The sequence below is a fragment of the Triticum aestivum genome, chromosome 7D (assembly GCF_018294505.1).
Source record: "Triticum aestivum cultivar Chinese Spring chromosome 7D, IWGSC CS RefSeq v2.1, whole genome shotgun sequence".
Taxonomy (NCBI): domain Eukaryota; kingdom Viridiplantae; phylum Streptophyta; class Magnoliopsida; order Poales; family Poaceae; genus Triticum; species Triticum aestivum.
Window position 1 is genome coordinate 290430027 of NC_057814.1, and position 22315 is coordinate 290452341.

Sequence of the window (22315 nt, forward strand, 5' to 3'; positions counted from 1 at the left end):
CACAAACCAGAGCTTCTCACAACAAGCATGATGGTTTCGGTAGGGAACGTCCCACCTTTGGGGACGAAATGATATCCATTGCCTCTTATTGCTTTCAAAAATTTTCTCGTGTCAACATAGAACAACAGGAGTATTGTGTCAATTTTTGTGATTTTTCGGGGTTCGTTTGGACATTTTTATGCATTAACTGAGTTTTCAATGCATTTATGTGCATAATTCAAATTTGAACTACATGCACATGCTCAAGTGCATATAAATTGGTTGAAAAATCCAATTTGTTTCCTTGGGTGCATGCTTAGGTCCCATGCAAGAAATGGTAATTAATTTCAAACACCAGGGCACCGTTGATTGCCGACAAATCATTAAGATACCTGGTTTTTAAATTCTAGTAAATCCAAAACACGTTTGAAATTCATGAAACTTGGCATGCTATCATGGAGCGGCATCAACATGCGGTGGTAAAATTTTTGTCCCATTTGGGGCAGGTTTGGGTATATGCTTCTCACAAACCAGAGCTTCTCACAACAAGCGTGATGGTTTCGCTAGGGAACGTCCCACCTTTGGGGACGAAACGATATCCATTGCATCTTATTGCTTTAAAAAATTTTCTCGTGTCAACATAGAACAAGAGGAGTGTTGTGTCAATTTTTGTGATTTTTCGGGGTTCGTTTCGACATTTTTATGCATTAACTGAGTTTTCGATGCATTTATGTGTATAATTCAAACTTGAACAACATGCACATGCTCTAGTGCTTATAAATTGGTTGAAAAATCAAATCTGTGTCCTTGGGTGCATGCTTAGGTCCCATGCAAGAAATGGTAATGAATTTCAAACACCAGGGCACCGTTGATTGCCGGAAAAACATTGAGATACATAGTTTTTAAATTCTAGTAAATCCAAAACTCGTCTGAAATTCATGAAACTTGGCATGCTATCATGGAGCGGCATCAACATGTCGTGGTAAATGTTTTGTCCCATTTGGGGCAGGTTTGGGTATATGCTTCTCACAAACCAGAGCTTCTCACAACAAGCATGTTGGTTTCGGTGGGGAACGTCCCACCTTTGGGGACGAAACGGTATCCATTGCCTTCTAATTGCTTTCAAAAAATTACTCGTGTCAACATAGAACAACAGGTGTGTTGTGTGAATTTTTGTGATTTTTCGGGGTTCGTTTGGACATTTTTATGCATTAACTGAGTTTTCAATGCATTTATGTGCATAATTCAATTACATGCACATGCTCTAGTGCATATAAATTGTTTGAAAAATCAAATCTGTGTCCTTGGGTGCATGCTTAGGTCCCATGCAAGAAATGGGAATGAATTTCAAACACCAGAGCACCATTGATTGCCGGCAAAACGTTGAGATGCTTTATTTTTAAATTCTAGTAAATCCAAAACTCGTCTGAAATTCATGAAACTTGGCATGCTATCATGGAGCGGCATCAACATGCCGTGGTAAATTTTTTGTCCCATTTGGGGCAGGTTTGGGTATATGCTTCTCACAAACCAGGGCTTCTCACAACAAGCGTGATGGTTTCACTAGGGAACGTCCCACCTTTGGGGACGAAACGACATCCATTGCCTCTTATTGCTTTCAAAAAATTTCTCGTGTCAACATAGAACAACAGGAGTGTTGTGTCAATTTTTGTGATTTTTCGGGGTTCGTTTCGACATTTTTATGCATTAACTGAGTTTTCAATGCATTTATGTGCTTAATTCAAATTTGAACTACATGCACATGCTCTAGTGCATATAAATTGGTTGAAAAATCAAATCTGTGTCCTTGGGTGCATGCTTAGGTCCCATGCAAGAAATGGTAATGAATTTCAAACACCAGGGCACCGTTGATTGCCGGCAAAACATTGAGATACATAGTTTTTAAATTCTAGTAAATCCAAAACTCGTCTGAAATTCATGAAACTTGGCATGCTATCATGGAGCGGCATCAACATGCCGTGGGAAATTTTTTGTCCCATTTGGGGCAGGTTTGGGTATATGCTTCTCACAAACCAGAGCTTCTCACAACAAGCATGTTGGTTTCGGTAGGGAACGTCCCACCTTTGGGGACGAAACGGTATCCATTGACTTCTAATTGCTTTCAAAAAATTACTCGTGTCAACATAGAACAACAGGAGTGTTGTGTCAATTTTTGTGATTTTTCGGGGTTCATTTGGACATTTTTATGCATTAATTGAGTTTTCAATGCATTTATGTGCATAATTCAAATTTGAACTACATGCACATGCTCTAGTGCATATAAATTGTTTGAAAAATCAAATCTGTGTCCTTGGGTGCATGCTTAGGTCCCATGCAAGAAATGGGAATGAATTTCAAACACCAGAGCACCATTGATTGCCGGCAAAACGTTGAGATGCTTCATTTTTAAATTCTAGTAAATCCAAAACTCGTCTGAAATTCATGAAACTTGGCATGCTATCATGGAGCGGCATCAACATGCCGTGGTAAATTTTTTGTCCCAGTTGGGGCAAGTTTGGATATATGCTTCTCACAAACCAGAGCTTCTCACTACAAGCGTGATGGTTTCTCTAGGGAACGTCCCACCTTTGGGGACGAAACGACATCCATTGCCTCTTATTGTTTAAAAAAAATTTCTCATCTCGTCATAGAACAACAGGAGTGTTGTGTCAATTTTTGTGATTTTTCGGGGTTCGTTTCGACATTTTTATGCATTAACTGAGTTTTCAATGCATTTATGTGCTTAATTCAAATTTGAACTACATGCACATGCTCTAGTGCATATAAATTGGTTGAAAAATCAAATCTGTGTCCTTGGGTGCATGCTTAGCTCCCATGCAAGAAATGGGAATGAATTTCAAACACCAGGGCACCATTGATTGCCGGCAAAACATTGAGATACATAGTTTTTAAATTCTAGTAAATCCAAAACTCGTCTGAAATTCATGAAACTTGGCATGCTATCATGGAGCGGCATCAATATGCCGTTGTAAAATTTTTGTCCCATTTGGGGCAGGTTTGGGTATATGCTTCTCACAAACCAGAGCTTCTCACAACAAGCATGTTGGTTTCGGTAGGGAACGTCCCACCTTTGGGGACGAAATGGTATCCATTGCCTTCTAATTGCTTTCAAAAAATTACTCGTGTCAACATAGAACAACAGGAGTGTTGTGTCAATTTTTGTGATTTTTCGGGGTTCGTTTGAATATTTTTATGCATTAACTGAGTTTTCAATGCATTTATGTGCATAATTCAAATTTGAACTACATGCACATGCTCTAGTGCATATAAATTGTTTGAAAAATCAAATCTGTGTCCTTGGGTGCATGCTTAGGTCCCATGCAACAAATGGGAATGAATTTCAAACACCAGAGCACCATTGATTGCCGGCAAAACGTTGAGATGCTTTATTTTTAAATTCTAGTAAATCCAAAACTCGTCTGAAATTCATGAAACTTCGCATGATATGATGGAGCGGCATCAACATGCCGTGGTATCAATGGAAACTTGGCATGCTATCATGTTTCTTTCATTATAGTATCTGGAAACACTCCACCTTTTTGGTTTGGAGGTTAAAGTCGAAAGCCTGCGATGACAAATTTTCCACATGTTCGGCTCAAGATACAGGTTGATCATAAAGTACATTAATACATTGAATCAAATGCCTATTCCTTATCTATTCCATCTATCAGACTGTCTAACCTACAGTCTTCCTGCGCATATTTCGCATCTACCATTACTTGGTCATACACTAAGTTCAACGGAATTTCTTTCCCGTCTGGTCCCTGCGGTCCCACTCAGGCCATATGATTCACATCTAACTTGGTGAAGCGTGTTTTCACCATCGCCCAGGCTTCTCGTGTGCCTTCACGGCAGGCGGACGTATTCCATAGCTCAAAGCGGCGCTGGACACCTTTGAATAGGCTTGCCAAACCCTCCATACTTCCTGGAGGGGTATCGGATGTCCATAAAGCCTTGACCATACTCCTCATGGCTTTTCGGGCCCGCGCATGTACCACGGAAAGCTCCTTCAGCACGTTGCCTTGAAATCCGTATACTTCTTCTTCCGGCCGACCAGTTAATAGACCTGCAGCAACAGAGTTATGACACTCCGAATTGTGGACTAAACATGAGTCTCTATGGTGGTTTTAAAAGTCATACTCCCTTCAACTTCTCATTTTCTTTTTGAGCGGCCGATAACTGAGCCTTTAAGCTCTCTATCTCTTCGGATTGTTTGTCTTTTTCCTCCTCATGTTTTTTATTCTTGGACGTGCTCGGTGCGGCCTTTTTCATTTCCGCCAGTTCGGCGGTGACGGCATTCAGCTGCGTCTGGTTTGTTTTCAGCTCCTGGGATAGCGCAGTATTCTTCTCTTTGAGAACCTGCAGGTCATATCGATCCTTAAATCGGTTGGCTTCACCGCTTCAAGTCTCGGGGGCTACTGGCATATGTCTATAAAAATTGCACACAGTCTTACCTGTATATCCTTTGAGAACAGCTGAGTAACTCTGGCAAGTCCATCTCAAGAGGCTTGGATATATGCATCCACCGAGCTGAGTGCGGTAAATTCCTGCTCAGAAAAAGCTATAGCGCGCATGACCTCTTTCAGTCGACGCTGATTCATTACGCTCTCCACCTTGGAATTCGTGATAGATTCGTCATCTGAATCCTCGTGAGGTGGTGGAATTGGCATTGCATCAGCCCTTGTCCAAGCTGACGAGTCCGGTGCCGGATTGGCTGGCATTCGGCTAGCAGGGCGTTTTCCCACTGTCTGCCTCGTGCTCGTCCTCAATCAAAGATAGAAGGGAACTTTAACAATCCAAACTCGTGCCTCGGCACGTATTAAACACATACCTTTCTGAAGATGGTGAGGGTTCTACGGCGCTCCCAGTCTCCTTTCGTTTTGAACGATTACCCTGTGTAGGGGCCGCCCTTGAGGGGGTGTGGTCTGCCGAGCGCCGATCCTATAAAGTACGGATTAGTATAACGGACAAAGGTGCAAGTAGGGACTTCTTTTTGAGAAGGCTCTTCAAATACTTACAACAGAGAAGGAATAGGGTCGGCGGTAGTCGGCTGTAATAGCCACTTCCGAGCCATCAAGGCTCGCTTGATAAAATACCCCATCATCGAACTCTATGTATATATCTGGATCCTCGTGGAAGCCAGGGTCTTAGTCGCGATTGTGATCCTCTGGCTATGGGGGTAGGACAGTGAACGTCCTCGATCATCTTCCTCCATGACTGTTTTGTAGCAACAAAGAACAACTAGATTAGCATGTCGTGACGGCAATAAAGCAACACGGGTAATCAAAGTCTTACCCATTCAATGGGGTTGTACATGGAGTAACCTTCCTGGTAGTTTAAGCGAAGGAAGTCTTCCTTTTCGCCCTTGTATAGATCGGCCAAGATCACGGCCAGTTCGGCCGGGGTATCCGAACCCTTGCGTCTATAGCGAGACGCGCCGTCTTCTCTGTTGTAACACCATAAGGGAGTTACTGGAGAGGCTGGACGCATCTTTTTATTGCAATGGCCATAACCGCGATTATAGAGAGCTCGGTATGGGCTAATAATCTGACCTTGCTGACCAACCTTTTTATTTCCGCACTGTCCTCCTCCTTGGGACTTCGGGGATGCCAGTTGAGGCACTTTTTTAGGGCAGCACTGGAAAATTCAGGAAGGCCGCGCCGAACTTGGTCCGGCAGTGGGACGTCATCCATATAAAACCATTCCGAAGACCACTGTTGGTATATCTCTTTGGGAGTTCCAACGGGATATCCAGATCCAGCTATACGCCATACTTCGGCGCGGCCCACTTCAAATATGGAGCCTCCTCGATGGCGGGGGACGAGGCAAAAGAACTTTCTCCATAGTTCGAATTGGGCCTCGATACCCAAGAACAGTTCGCAGAGGGCAATGAAACCTGAGATGTGCAGAATCGAACCTGGGGTGTTGTGCAGTTGGATGCCGTGAAATTCCAATAGTCGCCTGAGAAAGGAATGGATTGGAAATCCTAAGCCCTGCAAAAGGAATGGAATGAAGCACACCCTCTCTTCCTTATTGGGGCTGGGGAAATTTTCAGCCATCACGTCGTTGCCTATCGAGGCCAATCCCGCTCGAACGGAGACTAGATCTGCGAGGGGAAGATATCCCTGCATCTGGAGTCGACTCAAATGAAGATGAGGCACTGAGCAGCTCTGCTAATCACCCTCTCGAGGGCCATGGGGGCGTGAAGAAGAGCCTGGGGCGCTGGCCATGTTTGGAAGCTTTTTCGTGGCTAATCTTGGCATTTTTTCCTGCGCAATGTGGATGGCACTTAGAGGATTTGACCTCTTTATATAGGCATTGTCCCTGTGTGACCGGGTGTTTTATTTTAAAAAAAAAATTGTGGACCATTCGCATTCGCCCAGCGCGTGGAAATCGAGGCGACAGGGAAGGAGTCATAAAGGTAGAAAAATGAAGCCAGGGCCGAACTATTATCCGCCTAGTATACAGTGAAGAACCAACCTTGCAAAAGCCGAAGACGTAAGCCGGATACTGCATCGTCGTTTGAAGGCCAGTTCGGGGGCTACTGAGGGAGTCCTGGATTAGGGGGGCCTCGGGTATCCGAGCTATTGGATGTGGGCCAAACTGATGGGCCGCAAAGATACAAAGCAGAAGGCTTTCCCCCGTGTCCGGGTAGGACTCCCCTATGCGTGGATAGCAAGATTGGTGTCCGGACATGTAATTTCCTTCTTCCATGAACCGACTCTGTACAACCCTAGGCCCCTTCGGTGTGTATATAAACTGGAGGGTTTAGTCCGTAGAGGCTATCAGAATTCATAGAGGCTAGACAGCTAGGGTTTAGCCATTACGATCTCGAGGTAGATCAACTCTTATAACCCCTATACTCATCAAATACAATCAAGCAGGACGTAGGGTTTTACCTCCATTAAGAGGGCCCGAACCTGGGTAAACTTCATGTTCCCCTGTCCCTTGTTACCTTTGATCCTCAAACGCACAGTTCGGGACCCCTACCCGAGATCGGCCGATTTTGACACCGACACTGACCATCGAGCACATGGGAGCCAACTTCCTCCGGCGCCGCATTGCAACGCTTCAAAAGAGGGACATGTTTGCTTGGGAGTACAAGAATTCTGCTGACAGGATGCAACTGTACCCAGGCCCGCCAAGAACCTAACGGTGTACGGCCACGGCTGTCTGTGCGAACAGTTGTTTGGAAATCTTGGGCCATTCCTTCTGCCGATAAAGGTTGTCCCCCTACACCTTAACTCTGCCTTGGGATAGATCTTGTAATGGATGCTTGATTACAATGCCTTCGGGATTAAGGCCGATTGGGCATTGCCCGCCTTGGATGCCGAGATGGACTGGGTCTCTAGTTCTTTAGAAAGAGCTTCCAGGGTAGAGAACGACCTAATCAAGCGCACTACCAAGGCAGAGCAAGCGTTCATTGCGGATCGGATTACAGAGGACAGGGAGCTCAGGGCTGCCAGGGGAACAGGGCTCGGAGAGGAGGAGGAGGACGGAGCTGAGGGCGCAGGCTCTTCCGATGAGGGAAGTGAAGAACGAGCCACTGAGGAGGTTGCCGGGCTTGACCCTGTCGGGACTGGGACTTCCCAAGTCACACCAACAGGGCCCAAGAAGGGGTTGAGGCTAAGGAGGCAAAGGGACTCGAGGTGGAGGAAGAAGGGGTCGAAATGGGTCCTCAAGCTCCGAAGCCAGGTCGGCGTCTCCGCAAGCGGGCTAGCCGAGAGGCATCAGGGGCGGGGGCAGCAAAAGGGTGAAGAAGACAACCACCAAGGGCGACAAGCAAGATGTGGCACAACGCCAATCCATTCGCCTTTCCTAGGCCAAGAATCCACCCGCCAAGCGACAAGTGGTCATGGGGGTAGATCCAAGCCCCTCGTCAAGCACAACTTCCCCGTCAACCTCAATCCCGCCAAAGGTCATACGAGCTGGGCTCCATGCTCAGGGACGCGGAGTAAGCAGAACGACCAAGCCTCTTGTTAAATCATTCTGTACTTGATTGTTGTTTTAATCTTGTCTTGTTGAATTGGCAGGGATGAAGAACCCCTTGCACAGCGAGCCAAACGAGCCAAGCATGCGACGGTGTCGGGCCAAAGATGTCGTGGGTGGTGAAAGGATCGAGATGGGCCTAGAGGGGGGGTGAATAGGTACAATTACAAATTTTAATTGTTACTTAGTAATTTTAGGCAATAATGCGGAATATGAAAGTGAGCCTAACAATTGCAAGTATGATGGTAAGAGCAAAGCAAGGTAAACAAGTAACACAAGTATGTGAGTAAGAAAGTACCATATGATATAAGTAAAGACTAAGAGACAAGTAACCACAAGTAGGAAGTTAGGGTTAGGAATAACCGCAACTCCGAGAGACGATGTATGCCGATGTTCACTTCCTTGGAGGGGAGCTACGTCACTATTAGTGAGGTGGATGTTACCACGAAGGCACACCAACACCACGAAGGCTAACCCTAATCTCCCTTTGAGACAACACCACAAAGGCGTTTCTCAACCACTAGTGATAGATCTTGGGGTGGTCTCCAAACCCTCAGAAACTTTTTGGGGGAAATCACAATGGTCGATTCCTCACCGGAGCACTCCTACCGCCTAGGAGTCTCCACTACAAAAAGAACACATCCGTGACATTTTGGGCCGAACGATTTTTTTTCCTGTCATGCTTATGACACTTCTATGACAATAATTATGACAAAACCCGGTATCATCATAGATGTGGTGGGCTCCTACTTCTATGACAAAATATCATGACAGAAAATGGGATTTTCGTCCTAGGCGGGCCGGAGACGCACTGATACGTCTCCAATGTATCTATAATTTTTTTGATTGTTCCATGCTGTTTTATTATCAATTTTCGATGTTTTATAATCATTATATAGTCATTTTATATCATTTGTTGGTACTAACCTATTGACATAGTGCCAAGTGCTTTGCTGTTTTTTCCATTTTTTACATCGCAGGAAATCAATATCAGACGAAGTCCAAATGCCACGAAACTCCACGATGATTTTTTATGGGCCAAAAGGAAGAAGTTGGGCCCTGGTTGCACCTGGTGGGTTGTGTCCACCTCGGGTGGCCCCCGGACCGCCTCTTTGCTCTATAAATACCCCAATATTCTAGAAACCCTAGCACGATCGACGAAATATTCATCCAGCCGTCGCAGAGTCCAGAACCACCAGATCCAATCTAGACACCATCACGGAGGGGTTCACCACTTCAATTGGTGCCTCTCCGATGATGCGCGAGTAGTTCTTTGTAGACCTTCGGGTCCGTAGTTAGTAGCTAGATGGCTTTCTCTCTCTCACTGAATTCTCAATACAATGGTCTCTTGGAGATCCATATGATGTAACTCTTTTTGCGGTGTGTTTGTTGGGATCTGATGAAATTTGAGTTTATGATCAGTCATATCTTTTTATATCCATGAAAGTTATTTGAGTTTCTTTGATCTCTTATATGCATGATCTCTTATAGCCTCGTATTTCTTCTATGATATTTGGGTTTTGTTTGGCCAACTTGATCTATTTATCTTGCAATGGGAAGAGGTCCCCGGTAGTGGGTTTGACCTTACGGTGCTTGATCCCAGTGACAGAAAGGGAACCGACACGTATGTATCATTGCTACTAAGGATAAAAAGACGAGATCTATATCTACCGCCTTATAGATAAACGGATCTTGTCCACATCATGTCATCGTTCTTATTGCATTACTCAGTTTTTCCATGAACTTAATACACTAGATGCATGCTGGATAGCGTCGATGTGAGGAGTAATAGTAGTAGATGTAGGCAGGAGTCAGTCTACTAATCTTGGACGTGATGCCTATGTAAAGATCATTGCCTAGATATCGTCATAATTATTTGAAGTTCTATCAATTGCCCAATAGTAATTTGTTTACCCACCGTTTGCTATCTTTCTCGAGAGAAGCCACTAGTGAAACCTACGGTCCCCGGGTCTTCTTTCTCATATATTTGCTTTGCGATCTATTTTATTTTCTCTTTTTATTCAGATCTATTAAACCAAAAATACAAAACTACTTTGCTGCACTTTATTTTATTTGCGATCTATTATTTCAATCTATTACAACTTTCTCCCCTCATCACGCAATTTCTGGCATCGTATCCCGAAAGGGATTGACAACCCCTTTAACACGTCGGGTTGCGAGGTGTTGTTATTTGTGTGCAGGGGCTATTTACGTTGTGTTGCTTGGTTCTCCTACTAGTTTGATAACCTTGGTTTCACAACTAAGGGAAATACCTACCGCCGCTGTGCTGCATCATCCCTTCCTCTTTGGGGAAAAACCGACGTAGCTACAAGCGACATCAAAAGGAATTTTCTGGCGCCGTTGCCTGGGAGGATCTTCAACATAACCAGGTTCTTAATCACAAATCCCATCTCCTTGCAATTTACATTATGTGCCATTTGCCTCTCGTTTTCCTCTCCCCCACTTCACAAAAATTTGTCGTTTTATTCGCCTCTCTTTTTCCGTTCGCCATTTTCTTGCTTTCTAGTCTTGATGGCTAGCGTCCCTACTCCTCCTTTGTCACCAGATTTTGAAGTTCTTTACTTCAAGCAAAGACAAGGAGAAAATATGAAATATGCCTAGTATAGGCTTATGGAATCGTACCGCGTTTCCAATCTAAAGGGGGATGCTAAGGTTTTGCTTCGTAATTTTTACATAGGATTAGCTTTGCATCATAGACAACTTCTTGATTTTACCGCTAAAGGGAATTTTATTGAGCTTGATGCAAACGCTGCCTATGAAATTTTGGAAGGAATTTTTGGAATTCCTCCTCAAAAGAAGGGGTTTTCCTTTACCCTTGAGGGAGTTAAATTTTTTGATAAACTTGGTGATTTGCATAAACATATGGTCGAAATACAGAAATATAATGAACCCCTCAAGCACCTCAATGGTAGTATTAATCGCATGAATACTTTGATTACTCTTTGCAACAAGCGGTTGGATATTTTGGATCTTAAGATAGTATCTTTTTTGGAGAATTTAGGGAAGGCGTAAAGAGCCTCCCAGGTTTGATAAAACCCTTACAAAAGTTGCCAAAACTTCGGAAGACAAAACTTAGATCCTTGCCTTATGCCTAGCTAAGGGTATAAAACTATAGCGCTTGTTGGGAGGCAACCCAATGAATAAAATTTATTTTTGCCTTTTGCTTTCTGTTCTTGTGTGTTAGCGCAATTATGCTACTGTTATGATTGTGTTTTTATGTTTTAATTAGTGTTTGTGCCTAGTAAAGCCTTTAGGATCTTCTTGGGTGATAGTTGTTTGATCTTGCTGAAAAAGACAGAAACTTTGTTCTCACGAAAATAATTTTCATAAATCACAGAAAAGAGATTTTGCTCTGATTATTTTTGCAGACGATTAATATACAAATTACCCTGGTCTTCCTAACTTGGTAGAATTTTTGGAGCTCTAGAAGTATTCGCTAAAGTCAGATTGCTACAGACTGTTCTGTTTTGACAGATTCTGTTTTCTTTGTGTTGTGTGCTTATTTTGATGGCTCTATGGTTTTCTTTGATGAGTTTTTGACATAGAAAAGTTGGAATACAGTAGATATAATACAAAAACAAAATATGAATTGGTTTGATACAACACTTATTTAGTGGTTTGCTTTCTTATACTAACGGATCTCACAAAGGTTTCGTTGAGTTGTAAGTAAATAAAAGTGTGATGATCATCATTTTTAGAGCATTGTCCCAAGTGAGGAAAGGATGATGGAGACTATGATTCCCCCACAAGTTGGGATGAGACTCCGGACGAAAAAAAAAGAAAAGAAAAGAAAAAAAGTCCATAAAAAGAAAGAAGAAAAGGCCCAAATAAAAAAAATGAGAGAAAAAGAGAGAAGGGACAATGTTACTATCCTTTTACCACACTTGTGCTTCAAAGTAGCACCATGATCTTCATGATAGAGTGTAACGCCCACGATGTGGCTATATCTCCCACGTGTCGAGGCACGACTTAGAGGCATAACCGCATTGTGGTATTGTCGCAAGAAGGGTTATCTTCACACAATCCCATGTAATGAACAAGAATGGGATAACGAGAGTTGGCTTACAATCGCCACTTCACACAATACATAAATATAATTCATACATCATCCAAGATCCACACATAGACTGACTACGGTCAAGATCCAAATGAAAATAAGATAACCCCAAATGCTAGATCCCCGATCGTCCCAACTGGGCTCCACTACTGATCATCAGGAAAAGAAACATAGTAACGACCACGTTCCTCGTCGAACTCCCACTTGAGCTCGGTTCGTCATCTGCACTGGCATCGTCGGCACCTGCAACTGTTTTGGTAGAATCTGTGAGTCACGAGGACTCAGCAATCTCACACCCGCGAGATCAAGACTATTTAAGCTTATAGGAAAGGATGGTGTAATGAGGTGGAGCTGCAGCAGGCACTAAGCATATATGGTGGCTAACATACGCAAATGAGAGCGAGAAGAGAAGCAACGCAACGGTCGCGAAGCTAGAAATGATCAAGAAGTGATCCTGAAACTACTTACGTTCATGCATAACTCAAACCGTGTTCACTTCCCGGACTCCGCCGAGAAGAGACCATCACGGCTACACACACGGTTGATGTATTTTAATTAGGTCAAGTGACAAGTTCTCTACAACCGGACATTAACAAATTCCCATCTGCCTCATAACCGCGGGCACGGCTTTCGAAAGATAATACCCTGCAGGGGTGTCCCAACTTAGCCCATCATAAGCTCTCACGGTCAACGAAGGATAAACCTTCTCCCGGAAGACCCGATCAGTCTCGGAATCCCGGTTTACAAGACATTTCGACAATGGTAAAACAAGACCAGCAAAGCCGCCCGAATGTGCCGACAAATCCCGATAGGAGCTGCACATATCTCGTTCTCAGGGCACACCGGATGAGCAGTCCGTACAACTAAAACCAGGCCTCAAGTTTCCCCGAGGTGGCGCTGCAAGGGCTCTAGTTTGGACAAGCACTCAGAGGAACACTGGCCCGGGGGTTTAAATAAAGATGACCCTCGGGCTCGCGAAAACCCAAGGGAAAAGGCTTAGGTGGCAAATGGTAAAACCAAGGTTGGGCCTTGCTGGAGGAGTTTTATTCAAGGCGAACTGTCAAGGGGGTCCCATAAATCACCCAACCGCGTAAGGAACGCAAACTCAAGGAACATAATACCGGTATGACGGAAACTAGGGCGGCAAGAGTGGAACAAAACACCAGGCATAAGGCCGAGCCTTCCACCCTTTACCAAATATATAGATGCATTAATTAAATAAGAGATATTGTGATATTCCAAAATATCCATGTTCCAACATGGAACCAACTTCAACTTCACCTGCAACTAGCAACGCTATAAGAAGGGCTGAGCAAAAGCGGTAACTTAGCCAAACAACGGTTTGCTAGGAAAGGATGGTTAGAGGCTTGACATGGCAATATGGGAGGCATGATATAGCAAGTGGTAGGTAGCGCAGCATGGCAATAGAACGAACAACTAGCAAAGCAAAGATAGAAGTGATTTCGAGGGTATGGTCATCTTGCCTGCAAGGTTCTCAGAGTTGTCGAAAGCTTGATCCTCGTAAGCGTACTCAACAGGTTCCTCGTTCACGAACTCGTCTCCCGGCTCTACCCACAGCAAGAACACAAGCAAAGGAACCACAATCAAACACGGGAAAAGCACAAGCAACATGATGCAAAACATGTATGATATGCGAGATGTGGTATAAGATGCATATGCGTGCTCCGGAAGAAAAATGATGAACAAGGCAGTAACTTGGCAAACCAAGCATTCCACTTGAAAGATGAGATGAGTTCGGTCGAAATCGATATAAGGATCACCGGAAACGGATGCACGGTTTGCAAATGGCAAGCAAAACAAGAATGACACGAATCTGTGATTAACAGCATGATAGCACTTAGAATACATCAAGTAACTATTCTACAACACTCCAACATAGCAACAAAGCATATGACAGTAATCTACAGGAGATGCTTGACAAAATAGGAACACTGAGCTACGGCTAGATCACACCATAACAGGTTAAAACAAGCATGGAAAAAGTGCAAAAGATATCAGGTTCACAGACAGTGAAATTACTGGACATGCCTGAAAGAGCATCAGGTAGCAATGTTCAGAGCAAGCAATCAACATGCTACAGGAACTTAACATAGGAAAACAAGGCATGGCATGAATCTACTAAATGCATAGAACAAAAATCCCTTGCTGACCATAAGCCAAAAAGGGCCAGAAGATATGATGGCAACCATGTAAACATAGCAAGTTTCGTTAACAGGTTTCAGACTTGGCAGAAAACAGAGCATGGCAGAAACAGTAATATGAAGGCATCTTGGTGAGCTTGATTCACTCACCACAAAGCAATGCATGACAAAACAAGCACACCTACAGCAAGAAGGCATGTTTATGAAGCTATCCATGGCAATATAAAATACATAGCATGAAAGGATCAACTACAACAAGCTTGGCAAAATTGAATAACACGTAAAAAATCTGCCAGAAATATTTTATACCAAAGGTAGAGCAAGATTGAGTCATGCTAGGGCACTCCATAATTGCAAACAGGGGCATAAATGGATAGAGCACAACTATATATACAAAACATCATTACTGAACATCATCATGGATCTCTCTGTAGACACATGGATACATGGCAACAAAATAACAGCAGTCACAGACTTGGTAAAATTAGTAAGTCCCTGAAATCAGAAACATCACGAAGCCTAGTTTGCATGCTTGTGCTAGTCACCACAGAGATCAAAAAAATACATGGATACACCTCTGTAAATATGGCATGGCATACATCAAAACACATGTAGAGCTCATGCCCATAAGATGCACACATCAAATGCAACAAAAATAACAATTCCTCAAGTTCTGATAAGTAACAACAGTTAACAGCAATTAGCACTCTTGCACCAGAGATTTGGGCCTCAAGATGGACTCAAATGAACATGGCACAATGGAACAAAATGAAGAGCATCTTGTAACGAACATTTCGATATATTACACGCATGAAACAGAGCTATATGCAGAGAGTTATGATAGGTCAAAGTATGCAACATATTGTGAAAATAATCGGGACTTAGAGAACATCAGAAGGGGAAGAGGTCAACCGAGTGGATCCAGATCGGATCGGGGCTCGAGCTCGCCGGCGGTGGAGGGGACGCGGCGGCCGGAGGAGAGGAGGGCTCGGGGAGGCGCGGTCCCGGACGGCGAGGGGACGAGGCGGCGGGGACGGCGACCGGCGGGCGCGGGCGGCGCGCGAGACGAGCGGCGGAGGCGGCGGCGGTCGGCGACGAGGAGCCGCGGCCGGCGGGCTGCGGTGGCGACCGAGAACGGCGGCGGGGAGCCGCGCGGGCACGGGCGAACGGCGGAGGCGGCGGGCTTCGGCGGCGCGGGACGTGGGCAGGCGCGGACGGCGGACGGGCCTAGAGGGCTCCGCGCGGGCTCGCGGGCCGGCGGCGGTGGGAGCGGCGCGGTGCTGACGTGGCGCGCCGTGAGTGGCTGCGGCCGGCGGCGGAATTTGTCCGACGCCGGGCGGACGTGTCCGACGCGCGGAGGAAGAGGGCTAGGGTTTCGGAGACCCGGAATTTCGGGGAGGCTCATATATTTATAGGTAGAGGGAGCTAGGAGGCTCCAAATGGAGTGCGGTTTTCGCCCACACGATCGTGATCGAATGACCGAGAGCATGGAAGTGACTTAGATGGGTTTTTCGACTGTTTGGAGGGGGTTTTGCTGCAACACACAAAAGGACTTTGCGGTTACCCGGTTAACCGTTGGAGCATCACACAACCTCCAAATGGAACGAAACTTGACAGGTGGTCTTCCGGTGGTATACCAAGGCCACTTGGCAAACCTCGGTCCATTCTGAGAACGTTTAACACCCGCTCACGAAAAGAAACAAGAGGGGTGCGCCGGAGGAGGTAGGAGTGCCGGAATGCAAAACGGACAATGGGGAAAATGCTTGGATGCATGAGACGAACACGTATGCAAATGAGATGCACATGATGACATGATATGATATGCATGACATGAACAAAAAGCAAAACGAAAAACAAAACCCGACCACGAAGGGAATATCATAACACATAGCCGAAAATGGCAAGAGTTGGAGTTACAAAATATGGAAAGTTACATCCGGGGTGTTACAACACTCCACCACCACGAGAGGATCTCGTCCCGAGATCTAGGACTGAAAGAACTCCAGATATTCGAAACGGAGGTGGTCCTCGCGTTCCCAGGTGGCTTCTCGGTCGGAATGGTGCAACCACTTCACTTTCAGGAATTCGATTGACTTGTTGCGAGTCTTGCGCTCAGTTTCTTCAAGAATAGCAACGGGGTGCTCATGATAAGACAGATCTTCTTGGAGGTCAATCTCTTCGAAGTTGATGGTGCGCTCAGGCGTCTTGAAGCACTTGCGAAGCTGTGACACGTGGAACACATCGTGCACGTTCGCGAAGTTGGAGGGAAGCTCAAGTTGATAGGCGAGGTCGCCTCTTTTGCCAATGATCTTGAAAGGACCCACGTATCTAGGGGCAAGCTTCCCTTTGATACCGAAGCGACGAGTGCCTTTCATTGGAGAGACGCGGAGGTAGACATGGTCTCCGATCTCGAAAGCCACATCACGGTGCTTACTATCATAGTAACTCTTCTGGCGCGATTGCGCGGCTTTGAGATTTTCACGGATGACTTTACACATTTCTTCAGCCTCTGTGATTAAGTCATTGCCAAGAAGTTGGCGTTCACCAGTCTCTGACCAATTGAGAGGAGTACGACACTTTCTGCCATAGAGAATCTCGAATGGGGCCTTGCCCGAACTCGCTTGGAAGCTGTTGTTGTAGGAGAATTCGGCATATGGAAGACAATCTTCCCATTTCATGCCAAAGGAAATGACACAAGCCCTGAGCATATCTTCAAGAATTTGATTGACTCGCTCGACTTGGCCACTAGTTTGAGGATGGAAAGCTGTGCTGAAGCGAATGTTGGTGCCCATGGCCTTCTGGAAGGAGTCCCAGAACTTAGAAGTGAAGATGCTTCCACGATCTGAAGAAATCAATTGTGGAATGCCGTGCAAGGAGACAATCCTGGAGGTGTATAGCTCTGCCAACTGAGCTGCTGTGATAGATTCTTTGATTGGAAGGAAATGAGCCACTTTAGTAAGCTTGTCAATGACAACGAAGATAGCATCATTTCCGCGCTTGGACTTTGGAAATCCAGTCACGAAGTCCATTTCGATATGATCAAACTTCCATTCTGGGATAGCAAGAGGTTGGAGGAGACCAGCTGGTCGTTGGTGTTCTGCTTTCACTCTTCGACAGACATCACATTCATTCACGAATTGAGCGATTTCTCGCTTCATTCGAGTCCACCAATACGACTGCTTGAGGTCATGGTACATCTTCGTACTTCCAGGATGAATGGAAAGAAGAGAATTGTGTGCCTCGTTCATAATGACTTTCCTTAGATCACCTTTAGGAACCACAATCCGGTCCTCGAAGAATAAAGTGTCTCTGTCATCAATGCGATAGCACTTGTATTTGGAAAGACCCTTGTCGATACCACGTTTCACCTTCTTCACCATGGTATCCAGGAGTTGTGCCTCACGAATTTGATCTTCCAAAGTAGGAGAGACTATGAGGTTGGCAAGAAAGCCTTGAGGAACAACTTGGAGATTCAGCTTGCGGAAAGCTTCACAAAGATCCGGTTGGAATGGCTTGAGGATTAAGCTGTTGCAATAAGCCTTCCTGCTCAAAGCATCTGCAATGACATTGGCCTTGCCTGGAGTATATTCAATACTCGGATTGTACTCTTGAATCATTTCGACCCATCGAGTTTGCCTGAGGTTGAGGTTGGGCTGAGTGAAGATGTACTTGAGACTCTTGTGATCGGTGAATATGTCCACTTTTCTTCCCAACAAGAGATGTCTCCATGTTATTAATGCATGGACAACTGCCGCCAACTCAAGATCGTGAGTGGGGTAGTTCTTTTCGTTGGGCTTCAACTGACGAGAGGTATAGGCCACAACTTTCTTCTCTTGCATTAACACAGCACCGAGACCTTGAAGAGAAGCATCACAGAAAACTTCAAATGGCTTGGATTCGTCAGGAGGAGTTAAGACAGGAGCTGTGACGAGTTTCTCTTTGAGAGTGTTGAAAGCAACGTCACACTCAGGAGACCAGACATACTTCACATGCTTCTGGAGGAGGTTGGAAAGAGGCTTTGCAATCTTAGAGAAATTCTCAACGAATCTTCGGCAATAGCTTGCAAGACCAAGAAAACTGCGGAGCTGCTTGACATTCTGAGGAGGTTCCCAATTCACAATTGCAGACACCTTCTCGGGATTAACAGCGATGCCCTTGGCAGAGATGATATGACCAAGGTAAAGAACTTCATCAAGCCAAAACTCACATTTGGAAAACTTCGCATAGAATTGATACTCTCTGAGCTTGTCGAGCACCAATCGCAAATGTTTGGCATGATCCTTCTTATTCTTGGAGAAGACCAAGATATCATCGAGATACACCAGGACGAATTCATTGGTATAGGGGTTGAAGATGAAATTCATCATCCGAGAGAATGTTGGAGGAGCATTGACAAGGCCGAAAGACATGACAGTATATTCATAAGAACCAAAGCTTGTTCTGAATGCTGTCTTGGGAATATCTTCTTCACGAATGCGAATCTGATGATAACCCATACGAAGGTCAAGCTTGGAGAATACTTTAGCACCTTTAAGTTGCTCGAATAGCTCATTGATGTTGGGAAGTGGATACTTGTTCTTGATTGTCTTCTTGTTCAATGGACGGTAGTCGACACAAAGTCGGTCCGTGCCATCCTTCTTCTGGACAAAAAGAACACCACAACCCCATGGAGATGAACTCGGTCTGATCAAACCCAGACGCTCTTGTTCATCGAGCTGTTTCTTCAATTCCTTCAGCTCCTTGGGTCCAAGCTTGTATGGACGCTTGCAAACGGGTTCAGTGCCAGGCTCTAGATCGATAACGAACTCAACTGGCCGGTGAGGAGGCATACCCGGAAGCTCTTCTGGAAAGACATCTTGATACTCACAAATGACTGGAATTTGAGAGTTGGCATTCAATTCGCCCTTCTCATTGAGAGAAAACAACCGAATGGTTTCATCACGAGCGGCATAGATGATAACATCCTCAGAAGAGTGTGTCAATTGAATTTCCCTGGCAGCACAATCAAGTTGAGCCTTGTGCTTAGAAAGCCAGTCCATCCCGAGAATTAGATCAATATCCGAGTCACCAAGAAAAATTGGTTTGGCCAGAAATTTATAGTCGCCCATCTTGATAACGGAATCCCGAACGAATACTCGAGAAGTCATTTGTCGAGCCGGGGAAACAATAGACAAAGGACTCGGCAATACTTCAGTAACCAGATCATGCATAGCCACTTTTGAGGATATAGACCTTAGAGTCACCCGCCAGGAGGGGCCAGGTTACTCGCGTGGTCATTGCCAGAAGCCCGGAGCCAAGTTTGAAGACGATGGGCCAGAGATGGGCTGAGACCCGGATATGGCTTAAGGCCCGTAGTTACAATCATTATTATGGTAGAACTTGTAGTGTAAGGCAAGTAGTTGAGAGTCCGAGCCGGACACTCTTATGAGCCGGCCGGGACTCTAAGGGCTGCTGGGCGTCAGCCTCCCTATATAAAGGGACGACCCGGCAGCGGTTTAGGGGGGACAATCTCATCGAGAGCCGGGCATAGCAGTTTAGCTCCCTGGTGATCGTAACCCTAATCAATACCACCTCAAACTGGACGTAGGCTTTTACCTTCACCGTAAGGGGCCGAACCAGTATAAACCCTCGTGTTCCTTGTCCCGCATTAACCCCTTCAAGCTTCCTAGTTGCGATGGCTCCACGACTAAGTCCTAGCTCGAGGACATCTGCCGTGACAATTCCACGACAGTTGGCGCCCACCGTGGGGCCAGCGCACGGTGGATTTGAGTTCTTGAAGGGCAGCTTCGAAGGGCTCAAGGGATACGCTGTGGGCCGGATGACCAAGAGTCGTCGCGGCAAGCTCTACATCGACGATGCAAACTGGGGCCCCGACGCCGGCTCAATTGAGTACGGGTACCGGGTCCCCTTCGGCGGAATTCATGTTTTCATTGGCAAGATTGGTGAGCCGGGCCCTGAGCCGGATCTCTGCGCCGATCTCATCGAAACGGCTCAGCTGCGCGACCCGCCCGGGCCCGGCCTGCCTTAAGGCATGCTTTTGTGGGATGCATCCATGGAGGACTCTCCGATCATCTGGATCTGGTGATGAGACGGCCGCCGGCTCTGACGGCGAGTCGGCCACCGATGAGTCAAACTCGTTGTACCAACTTCAAGATGGCAGGCTCATGGGTTGTTCCGATGGTGACAGTATTCCGGACCTTTTGAGCCGCCAAGTCAGGTTGGAGTTTTTATGGCTGGTGCGCAGCCTGTTCAGAACCCCGCTGCTGGAGCGGGAAACCCGGTGCCTTCTCCGGCTCAGGTGCTAATGGATCTCACGGACAAGATGACGGCCCTGTTAACCGCCACGGTTGACCCGGCGGATCAAGCTCAGCATGATGCGGAGGTGGCACAGTTAAAATTGGATCTAATGAAAGCTAAAGAGGATCTTGCAGCGGAAGGGATCAGGCTGGCTGCGGAGAGGGCGGCTCTCGATGCCCAGACTCAGCTGATCCAGGCGCAGTCCTTCCAACTCACGATGGATCAGAACGCGGCCAATGAGGTCATGAGAAGGAGGCATCAAAAGGCCCAATCTCGACTCCCTCCGGTTTACGATCCACGCAACCTCTTCAACACGCCAGGTGCAGGGTCTAGTAACCCGCCAGGGGTCATAGCGCCCGGGTCTGGACCCCTTATTCAGCCACGAGTGATGGGGCCTCCCCAGGTGCCCCCTGCCCCGCCTCAGTACGTGCCAATACCCCCGGGTCATTATAATAACCCGCTGGAGAACATGGTCGCTGCGGCAGCACGGCTGGCGGCTCTCCCAGTTGACGGCGACTCTCCGACGGCTATTGAAACCCGCCGGGTCAGGGAACTCCTTCAGACAGCACTGGCGCAGCAAGAGGCGTACTCCTACAGCCGGGACAGGATCCACTCGACCCCTCGTCCAGGCCAGAGCCCGAGTTACAGCCGGCACATGGTCTCAGCAACCGGCTCAAGTAACGTCCGACGCCATGACCCGCCCCCTGGCCATGGCCCGGCTCATAATGGAGCCTTTTACGCAGCAGACCAGGACAAAGCGCGGCAAGAGGCGGAGCAAGTGCCTCAATTGACGGCTTACCAGACCCCCCCGGCTTATCCGACGACTTCCGTTGATGTGGGTATCCCTACCAGGACCGGGGGCGTCCCTTGTTTAGTGTCAGCTATCCGTAATGAACGTTTACCTAAGGACTTCAAGGGCCCTAGGAAGGTGCCTAACTACACAGCTGACTTACAACCCGCAGCCTGGATCGAGAGTTATGAGATGGCTATGGAGCTGCTGGAGGTCAGTGAGGCGGCCATGGCCAAGTATTTCACCATGATGTTAGATGGAACTGCCCGCACTTGGTTGAAAGGGCTACCACCGAATTCCATTGGGTCTTGGGCTGAGCTGAAAGCCCGGTTCATCCAAAACTTCAAAGATACCTGTAGGCAGTCTATGTCAATTGTGGATTTGACTAACTGTAAGCAGCAGGAGGGTGAGTCCACGACACATTGGGTTCGCCGGGTTAAGGAGATCATACATTCATCAGATAAGATGGATGCCGGTTCTGCAGTCTTAATGCTGGAGCAGAACTATCGTTTTGTGCCCCTGAAGATGAAACTCGGGCGGCTTAAGCGCGACTGCAGTGATATGGGTACACTAATGGCAGCTCTTGTTAAGTACGCCGATTCTGATGGTACCAAGGATCCCCCTTCAGATGATGAAAGGACAGGGAAGGGAAAGAAGAACGGCAATGGCAAGGGTCCTCAGTTTAACCCGGGGAACCAAGGAGGAGGCAAGCGCAAGGCCGATGGCAGCCTAGAGTTTGTAGCCAACGCCAACTCCCAAGGTAATAACCAGCGACGCAAGGGGAGGCCCCCTCCCCGAGGCGGCGGGTCAGGTCCGACGCTGGAGCAGCTGTTGAATGAACCTTGTCCAAGGCATGGCTCTAGAGAGAAGCCAGCGACTCATCTGTGGAAGGATTGCGCAATCATGAAGGCCTTTAAAAATTACAATGGCCCGGGCGGCGGCTCAGGCGCTGGCGGCTTTCATGGCCCGGGCGGCGGCTCAAATTCCGGTCCTCAGAAC